Here is a 14,421-nt window from a genome sequence, read left to right on the forward strand (position 1 = left end):
GTATGCATACACGTTCTCGGTCTCGTAAGAGAACACTGGATCAAGGTGAGGAAGAAGTTGTAATAGTTAAGGAAGTTTTCGAGGAAGTTCTTGTCGAGGAGAAAGTTGAAGAAGAAGCACTTATTGCAATGGGAGAACCAGAAGCGAATCAGAAGGCTTTGATGGATTACTCTCAACCGAAGATTAATGATATTCAGTCTAGCATTATTCGACCAGCCATCTCGGCTAATACCTTTGAGATCAAGTTAAGCACGATTCAGATGATACAGAACTCAGTTTAGTTTGGGGGTTCTCCGACAGAAGACCCCAACACGCATATCAGAGATTTCATCGAGATCTGCGACACTTTCAAGTTCAATGGAGTTTCTGAAGTGACTATTAAGTTGTGGCTTTTCCCATTCTCTCTGCGGATAAAGCTAAGTGTTAGTTACATTCTCTACCACCAGGGTCTATCATCAAATGGGAGGATCTTGCTCAAAAGTTCTTAACTAAATTCTTTCCTATGGCAAAGACTGCTGCAATCAGGAACGCACTTACTCAATTTGCTCAACAATCTGGAGAATCTTTATGTGAAGCTAGGGATCGCTATAAGGAGATGTTTAGGAAGTGCCCTCACCATGGGATGCCTGACTGGATGATTATTAACTGCTTCTATAATGGTTTGGTTGCTACTTCTAGACCCATGCTTGATGCAGCATCAGGAGGAGCCTTGTGGGCTAAAAGCTATAATGAAGCTTATGAATTGATTGAACTGATGGCTGCGAATGAATACCAGAATCCTACTCAAAGACTATCTCAGGGCAACATAGCTGGAATTCTGGAGTTAGATGCAGCTACTGCTATAGCTCCTCAGCTTAAGGCTTGACGATGAAGGTGGATTCTTTGGTTTTTTATGGAGTTAATCAGATCACTAGTGTCTGTAAGCTTTGTGTTGTGCCCATGAGACGGAGTAGCGTGCTATTTTTAGTGAATCGGCTCAGTTCATGAGCAACTTTCAGAGGTCGCAGCAGCCTGTGCCAGCCACCTATCATCCTAACAACCGCAATCATCCTAACTTTAGTTGAAGCAATTCTCAGAATGCAGTTCAACAGCCTTATCAGCAGTATCCAGCAAAGTAGTACAACCCTCCTGGTTTTCAGCAACCGCAGTATGTACCAAGGCAACAATTCCAGCTGCAACAGTCCAATGAAAAATCTGAATTGGAAGAGTTGAGGCTCATGTGCAAGAGGCAAGCGGTTTCTATCAAGACCTTGGAAAATCAAATTGAACAAATTGCCAATACCTTGCTAAATCATCAACTAGATACACTCCCTAATGACACTGAAGTGCCAGGAAAGAGGGAAGCTAAGGAGCAGGTAAAGGCAATTACATGAGGTCTGGGAAGGTTGTAAATCCCGAACACTCTCAAGTTTCGGATGAAGAAGCTGTGGCTGAAGAAGAAGAAGTGAGGAAGATGAAGATGAAGGAACTAAGGAAGACTACTGTTAAACACACTCCTCCTGAGGGTAATACAGAGGAGAAGCAGATCTATCCTCCACCTCCCTTTCCTAAGAGGCTGCAGAAGAAAAAGCTGGATAAGTAGTTTGAGAAGTTTCTGGAGGTGTTCAAGAAACTTCATATCAACATACCTTTCGCTGAAGCTTTGAATAGATGCCTAGTTATGCGAAGTTTATGAAAGGTATTCTTTCTCAGAAAGTAAAGCTTAATGACTTAGAGACCATCGCTCTCACAGAGGAATGCATGTTGTGCTGCAACAGAAGTTACCTCTGAAGCTTAAAGATCCTGGAAGCTTCACTATTCCTTGCACCATCGGAAAAGTGTCATTTGACAAATGCTTATGTGACTTGGGAGCTAGTATCAATCTGATGCCTTGTCAATCGTCAAGAAGTTGGACCTACCTGATCCAAAGCCTACTTATATGACCTTGCAGTTGGCCGATCGTTCTATTACATACCCACGAGGCATTATAGAGGATGTTTTGGTCAAGGTTGATAAACTCATTTTCCTGCTGATTTTGTAATTCTTGATTTCAGGAGGATAAGAAGATTCCAATAATCTTGGGAAGACCATTCTTGGCTACTGGCCGAACATTGATTGATGTGTAGAAGGGGGTGAGCTTACTATTCGAGTGCTGGATCAGGATGTGACCTTCAATGTGTTCAATGCCATGAAATTCCCCACTGAAAATGAGGAGTGCTTAAAAGTGGAGTTGGTCGATTCTGTGGTTACTGCTGAACTTGATCAATTGCTAAGGCCTGATGCCATAGAAAATGCCTTGTTGGGGAATTCAGATAGTGAAGATGATGAAGGTGATGAGCAGTTGCAATTTCTGAATGCTACTCCTTGGAAGTGGAAGATGGATATGCCTTTTGAATCTCTTGGAATTGAGGAACTGAACAAATCTCCAAAACACCTCAAGTCATCTATTGAGGAGGCCCCTACATTTGAGCTTAAACCATGGACTGAACATTTAAGGTATGATTTTTTAGGTGATGCATCTACTTTGCCAGTTATTATTGCATCTGACCTTTCAGGTAGTGATGAGGAGAAGCTCTTAAAATTATGAGAGAGTTCAAATTGGCAATTGGATGGACTATAGCAGATATTAAGGGAATCAACCCTTCTTATTTCTTGCATAAAATTCTGCTAGAAGAAGGTAGCAAGCCTACTGCTGAGTAGCAGAGAATGTTTAATCCGATCATGAAAGAAGTTGTGAAGAAGGAAATTCTCAAATGGCTAGATGCAGGGATCATCTATCCCATTTCTGGCAGTTCTTGGGTGAGTCTAGTTCATTGTGTGCCGAAGAAGGGAGGTATCACAGTTGTTGCTAATGAGAAGAATGAGCTCATTCCTACTCGAACAATCACGGGTGGAGAGTTTGCATGGACTATAGAAAGCTGAACAAGGCCACGAGAAAGGATCACTTTCCTCTTCCTTTTATTGATCAGATGCTTGACCTGTTGGCTGGGCATGAGTACTACTGTCTTCTGGATGGCTATTCGGGCTATAATCAGATTTGCATTGCTCTAGAAGATCAGGAAAAGACTACTTTCACTTGTCCATTTGGTACTTTCACCTTCAGAAGAGTTTCTTTTGGTTTATGTGGAGCACTTGCCACATTTCAAAGATGCATGATGGTTATCTTCTCTGACATGATTGGTCAGAATATGGAGGTGTTTATGGATGATTTCTCTGTATTGGTGATTCTTTTGATGAGTGCTTGCAGAATCTTGGCGCAGTTCTTAAAAGGTTTGTTGAGACCAATCTGGTTCTCAATAAGGTATCTAATAAGGGTCTTGAGGTGGACAAAGCCAAGGTGGGGGTCATTGAAAATCTTCCTCCACCAATTTCTATTAAGAGAGTTCGCAGCTTTCTTGGTCATGCGGGTTTCTATAGGCGGTTCATCAAGGACTTCTCTAAAATCTCTAAACCCTTGTGAAATCTTCTAGAGAAGGATGTCCCATTCAATTTTGATGACTAGTGCCTAGCTGCTTTTGAGTTCTTGAAGAAGAGTTTGATCACGGCACCTGTCATAACTACACCTGATTGGAATGAACCTTTGAGATGATGTGCGATGTAAGTGACTATGCAGTTGGAGCAGTTCTTGGGTAGAGAAAGAACAACATATTTCATGTGGTCTACTATGCTAGTAAGAGCCTCAATGGTGCTCAACTGAATTATACTACTACTGAGAAAGAACTTTTGGCCATTGTCTATGGTTTTGAGAAGTTTCGATCTTATTTGTTTGGGACGAAGGTGACAGTTTTCACTGATCACGCTGCAATTCGATATCTCATCTCGAAGAAGGACTCAAAGCCTAGATTGATTAGATGGGTTCTTTTGCTTCAGGAATTTGAATTAAAGATCAAGGACATAAAAGGTACTGAGAATCAAGTCATTGATCATCTCTCGCGTTTGGAAGACCCAAGTACAACTTCACAGGATAAGACATTGATAAATGAGTCTTTTCCCGATGAGCAGCTGTTTGGGGTACAAGAAGAAGAACCGTGGTTTGCAGACATTGTGAACTACCTTGTGAGCAATATCATGCCTCCGGATTTATCTTATGCTCAAAAGATGAAGTTTCTTCATCAGGTGAAGTGGTACATGGGATGAACCATATCTTTAGGCAAGGAGCTGACCAAATATCAGGAGATGTATTTCATACAGCGAAACGGGAGGGGGGATCTTGCAAGATTGTCATTCGACTATTTATGGAGACCACTATGATGGAGAGAAGACAACAGCTCGTGTCCTTCAAGCGGGATTCTTCTGGCCTACATTGTTTAAGGATGCACATCAGTTTGTTTTTAAAGTGCGATCGATGCCAGCGTGTAGGCAATATGTCCAAGAGGGATGAGATGCCTCTTAATGTGCTTCTCGAGGTTGAGGTCTTGATGTTCAGGGAATCGACTTCATGGGGCCGTTTGTCTCATCTTGTAATAATCAGTATATCTTGGCAGTTGATTATGTATCGAAATGGGTGAAAGTCAAGGTTGTGCCGATAAATGATGCGAAGGTAGTGCTTAATTTTCTTCATAAGCAGATATTCACACGATTTGGGACTCCCAGAATCATAATCAGTGACGAGGGATCTCATTTCTGCAATCGCAATTTCACTGCTATAATGTAAAGGTATAATGTAAATCATCGCATTGCTACATCCTACCATCCTCAGACTAATGGTCAAGCTGAGGTGTCTAATAGAGAGATCAAGCGTATACTAGAGAAAGTTGTGTATCCATCAAGGAAGGACTGGTCTTTGAAGCTTGATGAAGCTGTTTGGGCATATAGAACAGCATACAACACTCCGTTAGGTATGTCGCCATTTCAGTTGGTGTACGGTCATGGTTGTCATTTGTCTGTGGAGCTCGAGCATAAATCGTATTGGGCTTTGAAGAAGTTAAACCTTGATTTGGATGCAGCTGGTAAAAAAGAATGCTTCAATTGAATGAACTCAATGAATTTCGACTTCAAGCGTATGAAAACAACAAAATATATAAGAAGAAAGTCAAGAGGTGGCACGATAGGGGTCTAGTGCTCAAATTATTTATGCCGGGGCAGCAATTTATTTTGTTCAACTCTCGTCTCCGTTTTTCCTGGAAAATTGAAGTCGAGGGGGTCCAGGTCTTTCATAATCAAAACCATGTTTCTGCATGGAGCTGTGGAGATTTTGAGAATGATCTAGGCCAAGCATTCAAGTGAATGGATAGAGTTGAAGCACTACTATGGGGATACGAAAACCGTGAGGTGGTTAGTGCTGTTTTATTGTCTACCTGATCTCAAGATTTACGTCAAGCTAATATAAACCAAGCGCTTTTTGGAAGGAAACCCAAGCTTGTTGTACATTAGTAGATAGAGGAAGAAGGAAAAAAAGAAAAACACAAAAAAATCAGAAAATCAAAAATTCAGTGCCAACTACAGTAGCACGGCGCGCGCGCTGGGTCCCTGGTTCTAAAAAAAATATTAAACAGAAATTCGGGAATTTGAAGGCAAAATCAATTCCTACCCAAATTTTACTCTCCCACATCCTATATTTCCCTCTCCAAATCAAACCCATTATTCCCATAATCAATTCCCACTCCTTTTCCATAACTAATCTCTCCCAATCTCCTATATACATACACTTATACACAACTCCTCCATCACTTCTCAAACTCTCAAACACACAAATCTTTCTTATAAACTTATATTCTCTCAAGCTTATTCAATATCAATGGCACCAAAAAGACAACGAACCCAAGTTAGCAGCAGCACCACTGATTCTTCAAGTGCTAGGGGTGTGAGGCCTGGTTTTGAACTCCCGAGGCTGAGGCAGAGTATACGAGACTACTTTCGAAGCCTATACCCAAGGAGCGTGGTTTTCTGCCATCACGGAAAGATGGTAAGTTGTTGGAGATGATCTTGGAGATGGGCTGGGTTGCTTTTTGCGAGACACCCGCTGCTATGCGCATGAGTGTGGTGCGTGAGTTCTATGTGAATGTTAAGGCGGGGAAGAACGGTTTCACGGTGGTTAGGGGAATGACGGTGGAGTATAGTGTTGAGGCTATTCATAGGGCGATTGAGCATCCCGAGAGGAGGCCAGAACAGGAGAATTGAAATGAGAAGACGTCGGAGGAGTTAACTTGGATTTGATTGTTGCTATCCTGTGTGTACCTGAGACTCATTGGAAGTTCAAGAAGGGCACGAACGAGTATGCCACTTTCCATGCATCGTGCATGAACAGGTTTGCACATGCATGGAATTCTTTTATTTGTGCTAACATCATTCCATCTTCTCACGTGCATGATGTTACTATGGAGCGTGTGCATGTTTGTTGTAGTGGATTCTTCAGGGAGACTATGTGGATCTTGGGATGGTGATTCATCAGGGTATTCTGAGGTTCTTGCGAGGGAGTACTACAGGTTCGATACCCTATGCGTCCATAGTGATGAAGCTGTATGTTGCAGCTGCTGTGTGAGACTCATTGGCCCACACATGAGCAGCTGCAGCTCCCGAGTGCTCCGGTTGATAGTTCGACACTGTTGAGTATGCATGAGTGATATGATGGTAAGCCCGATCCTAAGGGGCTTGGATATTCTTATGACCATCTGCCAGGTGGAAGGCCAGCTCCTCAGGCATATGCCGGTAGCACAATGCAGGCGAGTAGAGCAACTTGAGAGAGCTGAGTTGGGTGAGGAGGTCGGTCCTTCGGGATCACAGCAGCAGCAGGAGGAAGCACAGGGCAGTGAGTGTTAGGATGAGTTCAACGCAGTATAGGCGCTTGTTGAGGAGGATGGATGTGATGATGATATCCATAGTCGCTTTGCACATCACCTTATCCAGGCATTGGGGAATGCATTCAGAGCCACAGGAGTTGACATCCGGTGGCCAGTATTCGGTGAGAATTTGTATATCAGCCTCCAGACACTCCTGACACTCCACCCCTTGAGGGTGATGAACCTGATTCTGAGTAGGTATTCCTGAATCCTTGCTATTACCTTCATTGAGGACAGTGAATATATTAAGTTTGGGGGTAGTAGTTAAGGATTATATGTTTTTGTGTGAGTCGCATATAGTTTGCATATTCATGCTAGTTTAGTTCATATAGTTGCATATTTTCCAGGTGGTAGTTTTTTTTTGTAGTTTTTTTATTATGATAGTTTGTTCATATTGTTTCATGAATTTGTATTATAACATGATCCCTTAGATATTTTTCCGATTGATTTGTGATATTAATGCTAGTGTAGTGATGTCGTGCTTAATGACGTTAAGTCTTACCGAGTTGATTTGCATGCTAGAGACAATTGTATTTCACTAAGTCTAATAGGTTGCTTGAGTGCTAGATCATGGTCATGGTTTGTTTGTTTGTCGAGGTTTAATCGCTTGTTTATATTTAGAATTTAGGATATTCTCCTAATGATAAATTAACATGGATATTTAAAAATTGGAGAAAATTGGATTCCATTGCTAGTTGTTGTGGCTAGGTGTCAAATGGCTAGTAGCCGACTCATTTTATATGAGTAGTCTAGGGTTGAACGAGATGGAGCGAAACACACTCGTTCAGAAATTATGTGAAAAGAAACAAAAAGAAAAAATTGTGTTTATGCATAATTGATCACGAGTGGGCTCTTTAATACTCGAGTTATTAAGTTCTTAGGGGACTTTGTGCCTAGTGACCTAAGGCTTTTTAAAGTCTGGGATCCGCTAACCTAACGCTCGCTACATGGATATTATTGTAAAGTCTTTTGTGAACCTCACTCTGCACGGTCGAATAAGCATATTGTGTTGTTTATGTGTTGAGATAAAAGCATGTATCCATGTATAACTCCGATATAAGAATTGAAGTGTTATAAGTTATTTGAGTTTAGATTTTATTCTATTTATAATCTTGTGATTGTCTTGGTGAGTAGTGAGTCATGATTATTGATCTAGTTGCGATAGTATATCTGTAAGCATTTGCACACACGCACGTTTCTGGCTTGTAAGTTGATTTGTGGGATTTGATTGATCTTTGTGCGAATAATTGCATTTGTTGAGATGTTGCTTGTCGGTTGGTTAAGTTATTCTATGGGGATCGTTGCATTCATATAGTTTGCATTCATGTATTTTTATTCCTTATTCTTTGAGTCTGTTTATGCTTGAGGACAAGCATCGGTTCAAGTTTGGGGGGTGCTAAGTGGCATTTATGTCCATTTATTATGTCCTATAAAGGCTTGAATTGGTGTTTTGTACTCAAGTTATTTGTGTTTTTGATGCGTTTGTAGTATTTTTGCATTTCAGGCTTATATCAGGAACTCAGAGAATTGACTTTTTGATGCTAATTTGGTGTGTCAAGAAGATTGCTCGTAAAAAGACCAACTCAAAACAGCAAGAAAAGCAGAAGTTATGATTTTCTCCAGAGAGTCAGCGTGCCCCCTCTGTAGTAGCGCGCGGCCGCACCAGGATTGCAGAAGTGCAGCGCACCCGGCTGTAGTAGCACGCGACCGTGCCGGGTTGAATTCCAGGAATCCTGTTTCTACTCTGATTTTGATCCGAAAGACTTCTAATCTGCATGGGCTGCTATATACATAACTTATGATCGTTTTTCATAACAAGATGTACGAGAGCTTAAGGAGAAGGCGTAAGAAGACCATAGAGCATAATTCAACCAAGGCAAAGAGGATCTAGTTTATTCTTGTGATTCTTTATTTTAAGTTGTAACTTTGGATGCTAGTTTTCTTACTTGTAAACCTATACTCTTATTCGTACTTGGTTTTATTATTTATTCAGTATAAAGACTATTTAATACACCATGCTTTCATCGGAACCCACGTTGATGATGAGTCCGATTATGGGCTAATCGTTATCGTGGGGTTCTAGCGGATTTACTTATGGATTTCTTTAGTTAATTTATTTCGATGCCTTAGTGTGTGGTGATTGTATAATATCCTAGTATTGGTTGTGCTTATTCATCCTATGAGCGTTGCGAACTTATAAGATAGCGTGTTAATGTCTAATAAAGCAAAAGTGAACTTAGGGGTTTAGAACTTGTCATGCTAACATAGGTTCATGTATTTGATATGCATGATTCGAAGGTAATTTTAACCATCTTACTTGCCCTATGTAATCATGATAGATAACTTGTGCATTAAACCGTTATGTTGTCAAATTCTATAGATATATAGGGTCTCAATATAATTATTGTCTATTCAGCTTCTATCTCTTTTGTGGATGTCTGGTAGTATGGTATTCGTGCAACGAAAGTTGGCATTTATCAGTTTTGTGTTATCTGATAAATGTCATCACCATTGCATGCTAAGGTTAAGAACAAAAGGCTATTGAATGAAGTATTTAACGAAGTTAGAATCTCATGTTTGTGTTATATAGTAATCAATCCTTTTTAAAACTCTTAGTTAATGTTCTTTAGTATAATATCTTAGTAAATCGTAGTTATAAACAACCTTAATTTTTTATTCATCTTAGCATTGGATAATAACCATACCATTGTTGCATAAGTACATTGATTAAAATTAACTTAAACTGGTCCCTGTGGAACGAACTAGAATTATTTCTATATTACTTGCGATCACGTATACTTGCGTGAATATTAGCTCGTGTTTTCATCCTAACAATGTTATAAGTCAAGGTCTCTACAAGTCACAAATTTATTGTTATAGAGAAGTCATTTTAGAACTCCATAATGACTTATAGAGAACTCAGGAAAGCTACTAGAGAACTCAGAGATATCGACAAGTCGAATTGAAGACATGAAGATTGAAGATATCGATAAGTCAATTCTTCACTAGAGAACTCAGAGTTATCGACAAGTCAACAATCATTAGAGAACTCTGAGTTATCGACAAGTCAAATTCCACTAGAGAATTCAGAGATATCGATAAGTCAAAGTGAAGATATGAAGTGGAGAGATCTCGACAAGTCAAATTCTCTTTTAGAAAACTCAGAGACCTCTACAAGTCAAATCAACAATAGAGTAATTAGAGATCTCGATAAGCCAATATACTTATCAAGATGTCAAGTTCTCTATATGGTTAACTGGAGATCTCGAGGTAAAATCTCAAAGTACAAATTGCAGACCAGTTCAATATCCAAGATTAACAATCAACAAACAATCCAACCAGTTAGATTGACAAGTCTACAAAAAGCCGCTTGAAGAGTGTGCAAGATCAAGGGAAAAGATTAACTGACAAAGGAATATCAAAGTTAACACAATATGCAAAGATATGCTAAGTCAGAAATGGAAGATATACTTTTCCTAAAATAGAAAGGATTAGTGACAGTTAGTAAAGTGAATAGCATCTCTTATTGTACACTGTGTAAACCAGCAGTTAACTAAAATATAAAGTTAACACTGGTCCTTAGTTAGTAAGTAACAATTAGATCAAGAATTTTTGTATTCTCTTAAGATTGAAGCTAAGCTCTTTAACAACAAAGAGCCTAGAAATTTTGTAGCAAAATATTCTTATTTTAATATAAAATTAAGTAAGTTTTAAAAGATCTGTGTTATTCATAGCTGCATGTTTAATTTCTGTTATAACACATCTTACTACAAGATTTGGTTTACTGTGTTCAAAACCAATTTAGTTCAAGAAAAGCATAAAAACACTAAACACCTTCATCCCCCCGTGTATAATTCATTACCTAATACAATATGCATTCGGTCATGGGTTTGAATGTTATATGTCGTATCTTTTTTATTTATGCAAAATCACCTAAATTTGTCTTAGCAAAGTATCGAACCAGTGACCCCTTTTTTAGAATTTCATGTCAAAACTGTTGTGTTAAATTGAGTTTTAAGTTTGTTTTAAAATTCTTATTAGTTAAATCATAATTTTCCTTTAACTTATTTTTTTATTTTAATTTTTAAGTAAATAAAAATTTAGTTTGAATTATTTATATGACTCAATTTTGTTTAGGTTTGTAATTTTACGTATAGGTATGTATTTAGTTACAATCTCGTCTGAACGAACTAACCCGACCCTTTTTGGTAGATTAAACGGCTTAAAAAATAAATACGTGGTTGGTTAAAGGGTTGGTTATGCGTTTTATGTTTTTTCTGCCAACCCAACTTGAATTATATTTTATATTTTCTTCTACTACTTAATATGTATTTATATCTTATCTCTAGTTATACTCTGTACAAAATATTACACTTATATTTGTAATTTTGTAATTAGATATTATGCGTACACATGGTACTACAATATAATCAACATTACTAAAATTATATTGTTAATCAAAAATAAAATACTAAAATTAACATTATAAATAATAAGTCTTTCAATTTTTATGTATACAATTATATTCAAATTTTGTAAACATATCTAACTTCTTCAAGTTAACCCGGCCGAATACAAAACGAAAATGAAGAGTTGGGTTGGGTTATTAGTTTATTTTTCATTGTTTGGTTTGCAAAATTTCAAATTATTTTAGTTAGGTTTGATTGTAAAACGGTTTCAACCCGACCAATCTGATCCGTGGACACCTAATATATATTTATGCAATTATAAATTAATCAATCACACACTACATTTTTCAAACACATATAATTTTAACTTCAAAATTTTAAAATAGGTGATATCGTAAAAAGCGGGAATCAAAGTTAATCTATGCCAACACCGTTAATGAATTAATTAGATGATTGAAGATTGATTGAATAATTAATCAAAAACTATCTGAAATCAATTTTTAATATATATTCAATAAATTTATTAACTTAGTTATGCATATATAATTATCATGTGGTAAAATATATTTAGAAATATTATTATTTTTAAGTTATGTTTGTTAATGTGGGATTAGATCTTATTTATAAATTTATATATATTATGTAATTGACTTAAATATGCCATTATTGATTTTATGTATAAAAAGGAAAAAGTAATGGAACCCCAGGATTATTTTTATATAATACTAATTGATTGTATCGTATGTACACCATATAGTCCTCGATATATTTAATAAATAATCTATTATTTCGTAAAATCATATAAGTTTGCATATGTCCATATTCATGTCAAAATAAAAAATTGGTTTAAAATTACTATAAAAAGTTAAAATAAATTTGAAATGTTATTCTTTAATGTGTTTTTAATTATAGAATTATTTTAATACATATATAGGTTCATTCGAGAAATATTTTTTGTTTATAAACAGACCCGTGTCTCGCACGGGTTTTTACGCTAATTGTTCAAAATATTTAGTAAATTTATTTGAATTCATATTTATTAATTTTTTTTAGTTTGTGTAGTATAATAAAACAATACATTTTTAAGTTTAAAAATACTATTACTGTTAAACAAAATTATTCAAGTTGAATAATTAATTTAAATATATATATATATATATGTTTCATTCAAATATAAAAAAATAGTAAAAATTAATTTAATCTTTATAAGTTTGTATATAAATGATTAATTATATTAATAATATATTATATACATTAAATAAATTAATGAATGTTTTTAAATATAACTTGATATGTTATGCGGGTTACATTCGGGTTAACTCTCGGTTAACTCGTAACCCGTGTTTTTTATTCGAGTCAATTTCAAATTCAATCTCGTATAAGGACAACACTAGTCCTTAAAATTAGTGTCAGGTTTGTATCGGGTTGTCGGGCTTAGTTAATCGACTAATTAGGGATGTCAAAGGATCAGATCTGGATTGGATCAACCTTAATTCTGAAAATCAAACCCACATTATTCATGTGAATGTTTTAGAAAAGAATTAACTTATGGATTATAAAATGCATTAATATGATTTGCACAATTAGATGGTTAATCATACACAACTTGTCGAAGCACTAAAAGTACCTGGTATGCTATAGACTCACAAGGCATGATAAAATAAAACTTTTAAATATGAGACTGAGTTTTACATTTGATAGCTGATGACGGTTATCAAATCGGTTTAGTTTTCGGTTCGATTTACACATAAAATTAGTTCTGTTCAGTTTTGAAAAAAATAGTAATTCAATTTTCGATTAATTAGGTTGGTTTCGGTTTCTAACCTAACCGACCGAATGCTCAACGACCAGTTTAGATAAATTTTTAGATCATATATTTAAGCAACCACTAAATTAAAATAAGATTTACATATTGGAGCCTAATCTATGTGACACCATATTACCATATTAATTGGTATTGTAAGGACATCTCGAACAATAATCTAAATATTCAAATTGGGGTAGATTGTCCTAAATTCTTCTTCAACAGTAATACAAATGGTGATTCAAATTTGATTAGTGAATAGTATTGATCCAAATTAAGATCACCATTGTTCATTGATCCAAATTTAGTTTAATAAAAAATAATAGTTTTCTTATTAATATATTTGAGTTTATTAGATTTAAAATTAATTGTGAATAATTAATGAATGTTAATAATGCTTTATAACTTAATTAATTAAATGAATGTGTTTCTCATAAATTACACATATAATTTTTAATTATTTTTTACGTATATTAAAATTTGTTGTCTTTGATTTAATTAATCTATCAAATATAATATAAATAGTTGATAATGGTTATACATTAAATTTAAAAATAAGAGTTTAACATAATATATATGTATTATAATATGTAAAATATATTTTGGATCAAAATTTGGATCACATGGAGTTCGTCAGAAATTTGGATCAAAGTTGAATCAATTCGTGATCTAAATTTAGATTTTTGGATTAAAACCGTTAAAGATGACCTAAGACCTTCACCTGTCTTGTGTAAGGAATTTAGTGTTAGAAATTTAACTAATATACATGTTAGTATTTTATATGCATCACATATTTTATATATAATTTATTATATATATAGTATATAGTCGGATTGGATCGTTAGCGGATCAGATCGGCTTAAATCTATATTAGTTACTTATCAGATCAGATCGTTATATAACGATCTGATCTGATAAGTAACTAATATAGATTTAAGCCGATCTGATCCGCTAACGATCCAATCCGACTATATACTATATATATAATAAATTATATATAAAATATGTGATGCATATAAATACTAACATGTATATTAGTTAAATTTCTAACACTAAATTCCTTACACAAGACAGGTGAAGGTCTTAGGTCATCTTTAACGGTTTTAATCCAAAATCTAAATTTAGATCACGAATTGATTCAAACTTTGATCCAAATTTCTGACGAACTCCATGTGATCCAAATTTTGATCCAAAATATATTTTACATATTATAATACATATATATTATGTTAAACTCTTATTTTTAAATTTAATGTATAACCATTATCAACTATTTATATTATATTTGATAGATTAATTAAATCAAAGACAACAAATTTTAATATACGTAAAAAATAATTAAAAATTATATGTGTAATTTATGAGAAACACATTCATTTAATTAATTAAGTTATAAAGCATTATTAACATTCATTAATTATTCACAATTAATTTTAAATCTAATAAACTC

The 14,421-nt window shown here is 35.5% G+C and overlaps 1 non-coding gene across 1 annotated transcript; it reads right to left on the reverse strand.

The window, feature by feature from the left end:
* Positions 1–517: 517 nt before the first annotated feature.
* On the reverse strand, positions 518–624 carry LOC141705019 (small nucleolar RNA R71). The gene has a single exon (XR_012568201.1). It is a non-coding gene; the product is annotated as a small nucleolar RNA R71 (small nucleolar RNA).
* Between the last annotated feature and the right edge of the window lie 13,797 nt (positions 625–14,421).

The sequence above is a fragment of the Apium graveolens genome, unplaced genomic scaffold (genome assembly GCF_009905375.1).
Source record: "Apium graveolens cultivar Ventura unplaced genomic scaffold, ASM990537v1 ctg8459, whole genome shotgun sequence".
NCBI lineage: Eukaryota > Viridiplantae > Streptophyta > Magnoliopsida > Apiales > Apiaceae > Apium > Apium graveolens.